This window comes from Strix uralensis, chromosome 5 (assembly GCF_047716275.1).
Source record: "Strix uralensis isolate ZFMK-TIS-50842 chromosome 5, bStrUra1, whole genome shotgun sequence".
Lineage (NCBI taxonomy): Eukaryota > Metazoa > Chordata > Aves > Strigiformes > Strigidae > Strix > Strix uralensis.
The window spans coordinates 56692498-56705322 of NC_133976.1; the positions used below are offsets into that span (position 1 = coordinate 56692498).

A 12825-nucleotide genomic window follows, 5' to 3' on the forward strand; every position below is an offset into this window, starting at 1 on the left:
TATGAACGCTTGCCCGGTTTGCCCTAGCAGCAAGGTTTGAGCTTCCAGTTAGATGGTGGGCTGCAGTCACGGTTTCAGCCAGGTGGTGGTGGCAAAAGCTCTCCAAATACAAGTCTTCCTGTGTACTGAGTTGAGCCGCTTTCCAGAATACAGTGTCTCTTGAAACGCTGTGATGTTTCTTACCCAGAATTGCGTGCCAGGTAGAAATGAAGCCTAGAGAGAATGTGTTAAGCTCCCCTCTGGTTTAATTTATTTAATCCCTAATAGTCTGCTTTAATGTTCCTAGGTGCAGTGCTCTAGCTGCGTGTGTGCTGTTTCGCTTAGCTTGTATCTGACATCTGTCTGTGAGCCCGAAAAAGCAGAAAGCAGCACTGCAGGCTTAATCAGCTGTGAGTGTTGGCAGTCCTTGCAAAGACAGCTCAGCAAGGCACAAAGCCTGTATCCTTGCTCAGAGGACACAAAAATCCTAGCTTCAGTTGTATTGTTGCTGGTGGGGGAGGGATAGGTTGTTTGTCAGCTGGAACAAAAGGAGCTAAACCATTCAGCTGTGTTATGGTGCCCAAAAGGGCTGGACTCTGGCTAAAACCCAAAGGAGAAAGACATGTGCAAACTCTTGTAGCTGTGTAAGAAGGATTGGAAGCTTAATAGGCTTGCCCTACTTTCAGCTAACTTTGTGATCCTGAAAGTACTAGCCAGGACTTTGCCACCAGAGAGGGGCAATCATGCTGAGAAACAAGTTTCTCTGTTGGTTATGCTGTCTCAGCCTCGCTCTCGCTTTGGGTCCCTCAAAATAAATGAGACCATGGTTTAGAATAGACTGGTTTCGATTTGCTCTTGAAGTGCAGGTGCAGTCGGGGGGAGGGAAGGAAGGCTGCAGCATGAAATGAACCAGTCTTTCGTGTCCTGCACAACTGCTGAAAGGTAAGGAGACTCTTCCATCTCCTAGGTTGCTCTCCAGTTGCATCTAATAACTATTGAACTCGGGTAAAATCCCTTTGGCCTCAAGTAATTTCACTGTGCTTTCTTAACTGGTGAAAATGAAACTTGCTTTGGTTCACCCAGAATGCTCTGTAGCAACCCACAGGTGCTACAGTCCGTTCCTGCACCTTCAAACAGTATTTTATTTTTTTTTCCACTGCTACGTTTCGGATGCGGTATTTCTTTCCTTCTACTACTTTCAAAGAGGAAAGATGCTGTTTGTACTTCCTACAGGTGGCTGAATCCCAGCTGGTACAAAGTAAAATCTAGTTCCTTAAGAGCAGCATCTCACTTCACCTTGGGGCAAATACTTTTCTTACTCTTAGGAAAAAGTCTTTACTAGAACTGGCAGGGGAAGTGGAGCATGTCTAAGAATATGACACTGTGTCTCAGGTCCATCATGTTTTACAACCGAAAGTAGTTGGGACACATCTATAGCTACAGCTTCAACTATGTAAATATCTCTAGGAACTGTCAGTTATTCATTTAGACAGGCCATAACACTGCCCCTACCAGAGAAGACAAGGCAGCTGAGGTTATCTTTCATCTGGATGGAGTAACGTTTGTAACGGTCTTGTGAAAGTAGTACTTGGATTGGGATCAGAGGCATGGAAGGCCTGAAGCTGAATTAAGGCTAGTGACTCAGGTTCTGTTGTGTTTAAACATCGTGAAAGAGCTTGCCAAGCTAGCTGAAATCTAAACTAACAGAAATATTTTGGAGCTACTTGCTTTCTCTTCCTCTCTCTGTTGCCTCAGTTCCACCTATCCCTGTGGAGATTTACAAAGACAAATCCCCCTCTCTGTGGCAAAAGTACCTGTGAGTATTGCTGGTTTGACTGTTTCAGTTTGTGGATGTGTTTTTGTTTGTCAGGTATGTCAGTAAAATTAGTGTAAAAGTGGTTTATTTGGTATAGAAAACCTTGCACCAATTGCACTGGTGTAAGCTTTGGTCATGCAGTGCTTTTTTTGGGGCAGAACTGAATGAGGCTGTAATAGGGTATCTTATGCTATGGCACGTTGACCAACAGGGTTTTGCCTTCAGTCCAGTCACTTGAAGATTTTGTACCCTCAGCCTGCTAGCCAAGCTGCTCACGGGAGTGCTCTGTGAGATTTCAGCACAAATCAGCTTGGTTGGCATTACCTGGGGGGATTAGAGCTCTCTGCTAGCCCAGGTTTTCCAAGGGAAGGGATTTTTTTTACTGGCTTTGCCACACCAGCAGTTAAATCAGACCAACTTTTGAGCATGATAAGACATGATATGCTCGGTCTACAATAACAAGAGAGAAAATCTGTGTACTGATATGGTGCCTATAGTAAAAGATCTTTCTGTCCTGGAACAAAGAACAGAGATAAATCCAGCCCTGGGGATTTATCTGTCCCTCCAAACCTTGAAACTGGTGGTAGAGGTTTAGATTCAAGGCCACCTCTAATATTTGCTTTGGGGACTGGTTAAATCTGGATGTCTCTGCTTGCCAAGGCCTGTAGGCCAAAGGGGCTGGCTGGGTTGGGTCAGCAGTGGTGCTCAGCAGCTCTGGTCATGCTGTAAGAGCTGCTTGGTGGCTCTCATCATGGCCACTGTCTGTAGTGACAATGAACAAGAAGGGACTCCTGCTCTGCTGCCTGGAAATGACCTGCAGAGCTGTGCCAGAGGTACCTGCTCTGCTGGCAAAAGCAAAGGAGATGCTTTTTCCTGTGGGGTTTTTAACTTGTTTTGATTTTGCAGGAGCACTGGGCTTTGCTCTGGCCAGATTCCAGCTGCTCTGTCTCCATTCAGCTGGCCCAGATCCCTTGGCAGTCTCCTCTGCATGCTGAGTGTTCTCCACTTCCCACCCTAAGCTGGTATGCAGTGTTGCTGTGGGCTGCTGAACAACTGCTACTTTCCATTCAGTGACCAGCTGTCCTTCACTGGTGGGGAAAAGTGATTTATATGCAAGAGAAAGCAATAGCTGGCAGAGCCCAGAGCTGGGAGCCAGGAACACTGGGCTCGTTACCCCTCTGTGGCTGATTTCTTGTGTGACCCTGGGCACGTGTGTTAAAATTCACTGTGTCTCGCTTACTCTGCCTCTACAGTGGGAGCTGCCCCCTCTGGAGGGGTGTGATGAGGGTGAATTGACATTACTTTGAGGTCACAAATCTGGAATTAGGTAGAAATATTCTGAAGAAACAATTTTTTCCTAATTAGCAGAGTTTGATTTTTACCTAAGTTCTGGGGGAGGAGGGTTTGGTTGGGACCCACCTGCTGGGGACCTCCTGAGATCAGCTGTGTTTTGTGCTGCTTACCTGCCTGACTCTGCTGCAGGCAGGGAGACTGCCTGAAACTGGGCTGCGATCCTTCTCATAAGGCATTGCGGCATGGTTGGGTTTTGTTGTGAACTGGAACAAACCACCCTCTGAAACGCTGAAATTCCCTGCACGGTTCAATTATCCTTGAATTGGCCAGTGGGAGAAATCAAAGTCTCTGGATCTCTTCCTCACCGTTAAATATTAATACGGTGTGGTGATGCTAGGCAGGATGGCATCCCCTCGGGTCGGCTCTGTACAGGAGGGGCCGTCTTGGCTATGAAGAACCAGAGCGTGAGAGAGGTTGGGCGCAAGGGACTCAGGAGTGAAGTGACTTGCTCAGGATCCTTGGCAGCTGAGCAGCTCAGGCTCCCGGCCGTGCTGGGCCACGTTTCCCTTGCCACGGGCTCCTTCTGCAGGAGCTGACATGTGCTGCGATGCTGACATCCCTCATCTGCCTCGAGCTCGCTGTGTGGTGTTCTGTGAGTAGCCAGGAAAGGTGCTGTGCCTGTCCCCCCGCCCCGTCGCCGCCTTTGCCGAGGGAAGTCAGCCGTGTGTGAAAGGGAGCCCGTGTTTTACATACACACAGGCTGCCTTGCCGCTGCCGGCCCAGGTGCAGCTGCGGGCTGGGCACGAGCCCCGGGGGCTCTGCATGTCAGGGGAAGGAGAACGGAGGTGGGGTGAGGACAAAAACAAAGAGAGAAGCCACCTCCCCTTGGGAAATCTGGCCCTCGTGTGCAGGGGCTGCTCTGTCCTCTGGATCCTGCCGCCCTCTCTGCACTACAACAGGCTGTGCCAGGGCCAGCTGAAGCACCTAGGGCAGTCTGCATGCAGGAGCGAGGCAGAGGCACGCTGGTGAGCGCTTGGAAAGACCTAAAACGCCCAGCTAGAGCTAAACGTGCTAAGGAGGCTTCCCCTGTTTTCTGACAGCATGGAGTAATTTTTTCCCTGTCTTCCCATGGAAGTTCTGTGGTCCCACTGTGTGCCCACCCTGTGGGGCTGGGGTGACGGTGCCATGCTGCGGCTGGGCCTGCCTTACTCCTGTCCTGCAGGCCATGTCGTTGCAGCACTCAGGTTGGCAAAGTACCTTGGGTGTTTGCTGAAGGTTGTCAGTCCTTGAGGCACTATTGCTGTCTGCTCTGGTCAGCTCAAAGCTCTCCTGAACTTCTGTACTGGCTGTTCTCCTAGGTTTGATGGCAACATTGGCATCGCCCCAGTGTGAATGTTCATTTTTTGCCCCCACTGCTATGTTTCGTTTTCTTGCTCTTCCAGAGATGACAGATGTGAAGCCAGGGCTGTGTTTGAGTCAGCTTGGTACGTAACAACCTGTGGCTCATGCTGCAGTGGAGCACCTCTCTTCAAAGCAATGTGCCAGCATCAACTAATTAATCCTCATTCCCCCATGGAACTGAGGGGTGACTCAGTGCCTTGTGCTGTTACACCGAGCAGCAGAGGATCAAAGGCATTGGAGCTGGGGAAACCCTGGGGTAGCACAGTGTCACTCTGTGCCTGCACACGGGGCACCTGTAAAAGGCTCAGTCTTGCATACTTGTCCCTAGGGCTTCCTCCTTTTTAGCCATGCAGAGGGCTGAAAGCTCTGCTAATTTAGAGATGGGGCTGGAGCTGCCTTCACCTTGCTCTGCAGGGAATGTTTTTACTTCCTGGTGTTCCCTTTTGATCTTTTCTGTCCTGTTGCTCCTTGCGGTGGGTGTTTGTCTGGGTGAAAGGCAGGGGCAGAGAGGCTTAGGCACTAAAGAAATAGAGGTGCAGTGGTGGTGCATGTCCTCCTCAGGCTTCATGACCCCCAGCAAGCTGCACACCAGGCTGTGCCAGTGTGGCAGCCTTGAAAAAGTGCAAACAAACCCCAACACCTGGCCTTAGGCTGCCCTGGCATCCATTGTGCTGCTGCATGAGCTGCTCCTGGGGAAGGGAATGGGAGTTGCTTGTGCACAGATGTTGCATAATACTGACCTAGTTTGAACACAGGTTTGTGGGCTGAGAAGTGTTTGCCCAGCCTGTGAGGAAGAGAAAACCCCTCCAGGGTGAGGGCTGCTGCTCTGCATCCTCTGCTCTGTGTTATGAAGGAGATTAAATGTGAAGTGTGTGCTTTCTCCAAAACCTGGCTCTTCCTTCTTGCCCATGTTGCACGTGGAGCATCACTCACACAAGTTCCCTCTGTGTGTGCATGAGCCACAGTTTGGCTGAGCTCAGCCACTGCATGGGACTAATATGTAGTGATGGTGTCCTATAAATTATATAGTCGGTATGTTCACCATCTGCTCTGCACTGAAAGCTGAGTGTGATTGAGACCTTCCCCCCTTCCCAAAGCTTGACTCTCTTGCCAAGCTTGAAATGTGTGCGGATCTCCCGTAAGTGGTTCTGATAGAATCAGGTAAGGAGGGAATTTTTTTAAGCAGGCTGCAATGTTCCCTGCACCCAAAGTGAGAGCTGAAGCATAGGCCAGCATCCTATTACGAGGCTATGAGTAAAAAGCGAATCTGATTTCATGCTAATTAGGTTCTAAAGGGAGTAAATCTTGATTACAGTGGCCATATCAAAGAATCAAAATAGTAATGCAAAAAGCAAAGGAAACCCCAGAGTGATTCATATGAGAAGGGGAAATACAGTCAGTCATGGAGGAAGAAGGAGTTTGAAGGGAACTGAATTGCTCTGCTGGCCAAAAGCAGAGGGGATTTGAATCAGATTATCCTCATTAGATGTCTCTTTAAAGCAGCATCAAACTAAATGAATGGTCTGGGGGAGAGCTTGCAGGCATGGTGGCTGTGATTATCACCAGGGATATATAGTCCTAGTTATCTAGCTTGGAGACAAGATTATTAGGGGGTATAAAGCTGTATCTGCCCTCAGCCTCTAATGTGTGTTTTTAGGTTGGGTGATGGGAGATGCTGTGTTCCGCATGATCCCTCGGAAGCCTGCCTGCATGCTCTGGTGGTCCAGCCCTCTGCAGTGGCTCACAAGGCAAGTGTGAGCCAGGGAGCTGTGCTGACCAGCAGATATTTCCTGGGGGCAGATGGGCAGCCTTCCCGGTGGCCTGTGGCAGAGAGCAGGATCTCCGCTATGGGTGCTCTCACTGAGATGGGAAATGGGGAAAGGCATCTTGGAGGGGGCATTACGTCCCTCTGCCTTGGCAGTATTGTTCACCCCCCACAGCATCTCCCCTCTTGTGGCAGCCTGTGCTGATGCAACTCATCCTTCTTCCAGCCAGAGCCTTTGAGACCCCAAAGGCTCAGAAGTTGGTGGGGCTGTTACAGAGGGAGCCCCTGCAAGCTGTGGGGAGGACAGTCCCTTTGAAAGGGAATTGATGGGCTTTGCCCACAGGTCCCTCAGAGGCTGGGGGGGGGGGATGATGAGTATGGCACGGGGCTGCTGGAAGTCCCTCTCCACCTTCCCAGCTCTGTGTCTGCAGCAGCCCATCATCCTCCCCTTCATCTCCCTTCCCCAAGCAATGCATCACTCCCGTGTTGCTTCTCTGGGCTTTGGCAGGACAGCCAAGGCATCATGCCTAGATGCCAGCCAGGAGAGGAGGGGCATGGGCCAAATCTGCCTGTGAGCTCTCTCCTATATCGCATCCTTAACACAGCCATGGAAATTCATAATATTATTCTGCATTCAAGCCTGTGCAAATGAAATCACTCTGGCCTTTCGATGCCAGGCTGGTACCTAAAGGCCCATGAGAAGCCGAAGAATGGTGTGGAGGTACTGGCAAGCACAGCGATGCCACTGCAGGCTAATGAAACACAGTCCAGTGTTTCAGCTGGAGATGGAGAAGGGAGGCTGTCAGTTGAGCCTTGCAGCCGACAGCACAGCGGTGACAAGCTTGCTGCCGGAGGGAGCCGGCCGGCCGCGGGGCTCGCTTCGGTTCAGCAGAAACGTGCTTCTTTGCATCTCATCCCGGACTGGGGTTTTGCTCATGTCCAAACACGTGCCACTCGTTCCTCCTGCAGCGCTGTAGTCCCTCTCAATCCTGCGGGGCTGAAACCAGCTTGAGTTTGGCATCTGATTGGCCAAGCAGCCTACAGGTAAAATCCCTGTACTCCCTCGGCTCAGCTGCTTGTGGGGCATTGTCCAGTGGTGACCAACAGAAAAGTTGGAGCTCCCCAGCAGTGAGGGTGAGGGGGGCTGGCCTTGCACCTACTGTCCCTGCCTGTGCCTGGGGTGGTGGGAGGCTCCAGGGCAGCATCATCCCTACTGGCAAGGAAAACGAATCGGCCACAAAAGCCAGCTCAGGGAGCCATTTCTGGAGCAGGGGTTAGTACTGGAAACCACGCAGGTTCCTGTACCCTTACTCCTGCTTAGGCTGTCACAATCTGCAGGTGTCACAGGAGTTTTGGGGGGGTTTTTTTGCTGCATTCTGTTCCCCGTTTGAGCTGTGCTGTCAGTTATCCAGGCACGCTGTTGGTTTTCAGCATCTCTATTAGAATGGCTTGTATGGCCAATGTTGAGGAGTGTGGCTGTGGAGCAGCCCTGCTGGGGCATCCCGGGATGGTTGTGGGGGGCAGTGTGGTGTTATTTGTGTATGGGGAAGGGGGTTGGTTGTATGGCAAGCAGTAAATTGCAACAAATGAGTGCCTCAGATAAACATAATTTCTTCTGTGTTGGAGTCGCTTGCAAGCACCTTCCTATTTTCTCAGGTTGCCTTCTTGTTCAAATGTATTCACCAAACCATTCCCATGTGTGACCTGGAGCTGCAGCTCTCCTGCGAGCTGTTCATTATGATGAAGCACTATGCAAAATGCAGTCGGGACTGCTTAGTTTAGTTTTGACTTCCAGGCTGACTGAAGTGGTTTCCTGTCCCCTGCTGCTGGAGCAAGCTGCAAAGCATGAGGGCTCAATGGGAGACAGCCCCTTGCCTTCAGCAGGCTTTGATTTTGGCTCCAGAGTCGTCTGATGGAGATCTCCATGCTTCAAAAGCACAGCAGTGGGGCTCCTCACTGCGAGTGCCAGGGAGGAATCTGTGCTTGGCCTGGCATGCCAGGGAGGTTTCTGCCCTCGCATACGCATGCCTGAACCAGCTGAACCCACCTGCTTGGAGGTTTGTAGTGTGGCAGCGCATTGTCCTCAGCTATTGGTTTCTGTTTCGGTGCTGGAGGTGCTGCCTGGCCCTGCCAGAGCACATGAGCACTCCCTATAACCAGCCGCAGGTGAACCTGGGGGGGCACTTGTCCCCCCCCCCAGTCATCCAAGGGGGTAAGCTCCCACCCATCCTCCGGATGGGGATTGGGGCAGCATCCCTGCTGCAGGCAGAGGGGGCCGGGAGCTTCCCTCACTGTTTGTTTGCAGGGCTGTCCAGGCAGAAGAGCTGGGCTCAGCTAATGACGTGTCACTCGTGACATGGCGGGGCTTGTGAGAGCCCAGGCAGTATCTGGGGACCCAAGCCTTGCTAAGAGAGTCCCACCATGCTCTGCAGAGTGGCAAGAGCAGTCAGCACACTGGCTGGAAACACCTCTCGTTTCCTCCCCATCCACCTGCTCCTGCCCCTCAAGGGCTCAGCTCCCCTAGGGCTAGATCTGGGGTGGGGATTTCCCCCATGTCCTTTGTGCTGCTGCGTCCCTCTTGGGCTCTCTGGAGCAGGGAGGGGGGAATGGGCAGAGGGAGCTTGAGCCCAGGCAGTGCTGACCACTGCTCTTTAAATCTGGAGGGGTCTTCAAGGGACAGCTCACTGTAGAATCCTAATTTGGGTGCTCAGCATCACTTCTGGAGGGCTCCAAGTTCCCTTGCAGGAGCCGAGGACAACTCCTTATTTTTGCTTAGCCTTATGGACAAGCACAGCTCCCAGGACATGTAAGCAAGGAGGGAGGAGGCAAACAATGTTCAGCAGAGCTGGTGCCACTGGGGTACTGTCCCATGCCAAACTCCCAGTGCAGATGGCTGAGTAGTACCTCAAAAACCCTTGGTAAGAAGCAGAGCACCTGTGGAGGAGTCTGGGTTTTAGGGTGATGGTGAATCTCTTAAAGCCTTTGGTTTCCCGCATTATTCCTAAAGTCTTCCCAGATTTTGTTCCTCAGACCAGCTGACTCTGAGAAGGCAGAGCAAAGTGGGGCTGGGCCATGCTGGGGCATCCCGGTAGATCCTGAGGAGGAGGCTTGTGCTGGAGTCCTGAAGAACCATCTCCCGAGAGCCATAGTGGGACCTTTCTGGAGGGGATGCTTCCCACCAGCCAATGCAGGAGTGTTGGGAAGGGGCGCAGGGGTGAGGTGCTGAATGTGCTTTGGGGTTGTCTCCAGTCAGAGCCTTCCAGCAGCACCATTGGGCAGACATCAGGCTGTGCTGAGGCGTTCCTGAGGCATTGGGTGCATTGGGTCAGGGGTTTGTCCCGAGGTAACTGGGTCTGCTCAATGAACACCTCATGGCTTCTCTGATTTACAAGCCTTTGGGTTTCCGGTGCGCACGAGCACAAGGTGAACTTTCGGTGGATATTTTCTGCTACGGGTGGTTCTGCAAGCGTGTGTGTGAGTCACTTCACCCACCTCTGACACCAGAGGAACTGCTCACACGAGTCTAGTCGCTCATGTGTGCACAAGCGCTCGCAGGACACCGCCATCCCTCCACACTCCCGGGTCACCAGCACTGCCCCATCCACCATGAAGATCCTAGCAGCCAAGCTTGGCCAAAGCCAGCCCTCCCAGTGTGGGCTTGGAGCAAACAGCACTGGAAATCGAGCTCTCCGACTCCAGGATTAAGACATAATTTTAAAATAGCTTGTTTGATATCTTTGCTGGTTTATTTGTTTAATAAAAGCACTTACTTAGCCAGAGTCCCAGGCTCCTGGGGCTTTCGTTTCTCTGCAGAGGAGATAAGAAAAGCGCATTTCCTTATCCAGTGAGTCATTTTTTCTGCTCTTTAATTATGCATTTGTGCTATTATCAAGCGTATTCAGCTCTTAGATGCAAACAGTTCAAACTACTCACCAAGCTATAACTTTTGCTGCTCCAAAAACAATCAACAGCCATTATGAAGGGTGGGGGAGGCAAAGATGGAGGAGATGAAGAGGGGAACAGCTGATGCTCGGATCTGGCTGGGCAGCCTGGGCCATGCTGCTGAGCAGGCACATGTGCAACTGCCACTGGGGAAGTCAGAGGTGATTTTCTCTGTGAGTAAGCGTTACCATGTGTGATTTCAAACATCGTTTTCTTGGCCCAGGAGGAAGAAGACGGGCCAGGAAGGGAGCATGAAAGAGCTGTAGAGGGGAATAAAGAAGGCTTAGAAAGTGGGAGGAAATAGGGTAAGATCAATCGCAGCAATGAGGCTGCAACATCCATGTAACAGGACCTGGGTCCATGGGCTCCCTGCCATGCATTCACAGCTTCAGGTTTTCACTCCATGTACTGAAATGGGAGCCATCAGCTATTGAGCTCTATTGCAAACATTTGCCTTCTGTGTCAAAAGCAACATGTAGGTACTTGTTTGGGCTTTCCCCAGTGCATATATTTGACTGGAGGGGTCACAGAGTTAATCTGTAAGTGTGGTACAGCAGATGTCAGGACCCATTTCCCCTGACCCTGCATTAAAGCAAGCAGGGAGGGAGAGGGGCAAGGTGACAGTGCTACAGCAAGGACCCATAAGAATAGGGACTGGGGGTCGCCAAGAGATGACTGATGTGGGGGAAGCACAGTGGGGGGATTTCAGGGGGGAGGGTGAGAAGGGAATGATGGAGAAGCATCCTCCTTTGGGAAAAGACCAGCAGGTGGAAACACCCCAGGGCAAGAGGAACAGCAAAGCCAGGGAGGTGTTGCAGGGGCAGGTATCCTGACAGAGAACTGGCCATTTTGTGGGGGTCTCCTGCCTCTGTGCACAGCTCCAGCCCCACCAGCCCACAGGGCAAGACGTTTTCTTAGTGCCTACCCTTGCACTTCAGCGAGCTGCCTGCCAGGGACAGCGAGCACTCTGGGTGCCCTCTCGTCCCCAGGGTTCTTTGCTGTGGAGCTCAGATATGGCCTGGAGTGAGCCTGAGCTTTATTTCTGACCCCTCAGCCCTCCCTGCTCTGGCTTTCTGACCCGCTGGAGATGGTCCTGGTACACCCTGCCGCTGGATGCACACCCCTCCTGCTCCTGTGTTTGCACCACAGCCCCGCTCCTCACCCGAGGCACACGAGAGGCAGGGAGCTGAGTGAGGTGGGATATGGAGAGATGTCCTTCCCCAGCAGGTACCTGTGCAGGGGTGAGTGCAGCCTGTTCAGTTTCATCGAGGCAGAAGGTGCTGAGCTGGCTGTACCACTCATGACTTCGGAGCTCAGGGCCAGGCCGAGAGAGGGAAGTGCTTGGCATGCCCCCACTTGCTTGGAGAGTTTTACTTTGACTAAGAGAGGGGGACTAACTGAGTCACAGGCGCAGGATCTGGGCTCTCACAGCTCCTTGGAGGAGCCCACAGCCCCCTGGGCTTGGCACGGCCATCCCTGCCAGCACAACGCAGCCAGGCAGGGCGCTCCCTGGTAGCCAAGTGCATGTGTGCGAGGGGTGAGGGAGCGAGTGGCTGGGCACGCCGGCTGGAAAGGGAAGTGAAATCACGGCAGGCGTGGAACCAGTGGGCAGCAACAGGTTTTGGTTGAGACTTTCACTTGCCCAGAGCCCTGCGGCATCCAGCGGGGAGGGCTGAGATGTGCTGGGACTGCTTCGGTGCACCCTGGTGCAGCCCACCTCTGGGCATGCTGCCGGCAGCAGGGAGATGTGGCTGGGGTGCTGGGAGGGCCCCGCCGTAGAGCAGCTCCTGCCCTGTGGGGCATGGGGTACTGGAGAGCTGTGCTTGGGCTGCAACCCAGCACGGAGAGCTGCTGCCTGCATCCCACCTGGGGCTTCAGCAGGTGGGGTGTGGAGGCTGTGGGCTCAGTTTGCCCAAAAGCCATTGGAGAGGGGCAGGTACATCCAGGGACCGCGTCCTCTGGTCTGTCTCAGGGGAGATCGGTTGCCCAGTGGGGACGCCTGGTACTCTGTCACCTTGAGCCTGAGCGTCCTTTAGCTTTCCTCCTCCTTTCCTCCCCTCCCAGCTTTGGTCCAGGACATTGAGTCGCAGAGACCTCACTAGAAAGACCCCAGAGGCCATAGCTGCTGCAAGGATGGGACTCCAGCAGTGAAGCCCTATTAGGGCTTTCCTGGCCAGGGCAGGTCTCCTGTGCTGCTTCCTTCAGCTGAGAGCAAGACAGCAACTGTGTCTGGTCCCTTTCTTTCCTATGGGGCGAAGAAAAAGGGGATGTGACTTTTGTTTCATAAGGATGGAGAAGAGCCACCTTCAGCACTGAAATCAATCACTTATTCACTTCAGATCTCAAGCATCAAGCGTTGATGTGTAGGTGCCGGTGGCAGGACATTTCTCCTGCTCCTGATCAGGAACACCTAAGACCATTGAGGGTTTGTTTAGACCCTTCCAAGGGTACGGGGACCAGATTTGCTTGGTGTGACCTGCTTTGCCCATGCCCTGGGCAGTTACTGAGCAGAGCCAGATCTGAACCCTGGAGAATGAGACATGGTGCCAAGGAGCTGGGAGGGTCCTTGCCACAGGTCTAGGTCTGGGATGGAGAGGATGGAAAGAGCAAGGTGATGGAGAGCACTATC

The 12825-nt window shown here is 52.6% G+C and overlaps 1 long non-coding RNA gene across 1 annotated transcript in view; it reads left to right on the forward strand.

Moving 5' to 3' along the window:
• Positions 1-823: 823 nt before the first annotated feature.
• LOC141943780 (uncharacterized) overlaps positions 824-12825 on the forward strand; it is a 28124-nt gene continuing 16122 nt past the window's right edge. The window contains exon 1 of the long non-coding RNA XR_012629049.1: positions 824-921. This is a non-coding gene — a long non-coding RNA (uncharacterized LOC141943780). The remainder of the gene's footprint in view (positions 922-12825) is intronic.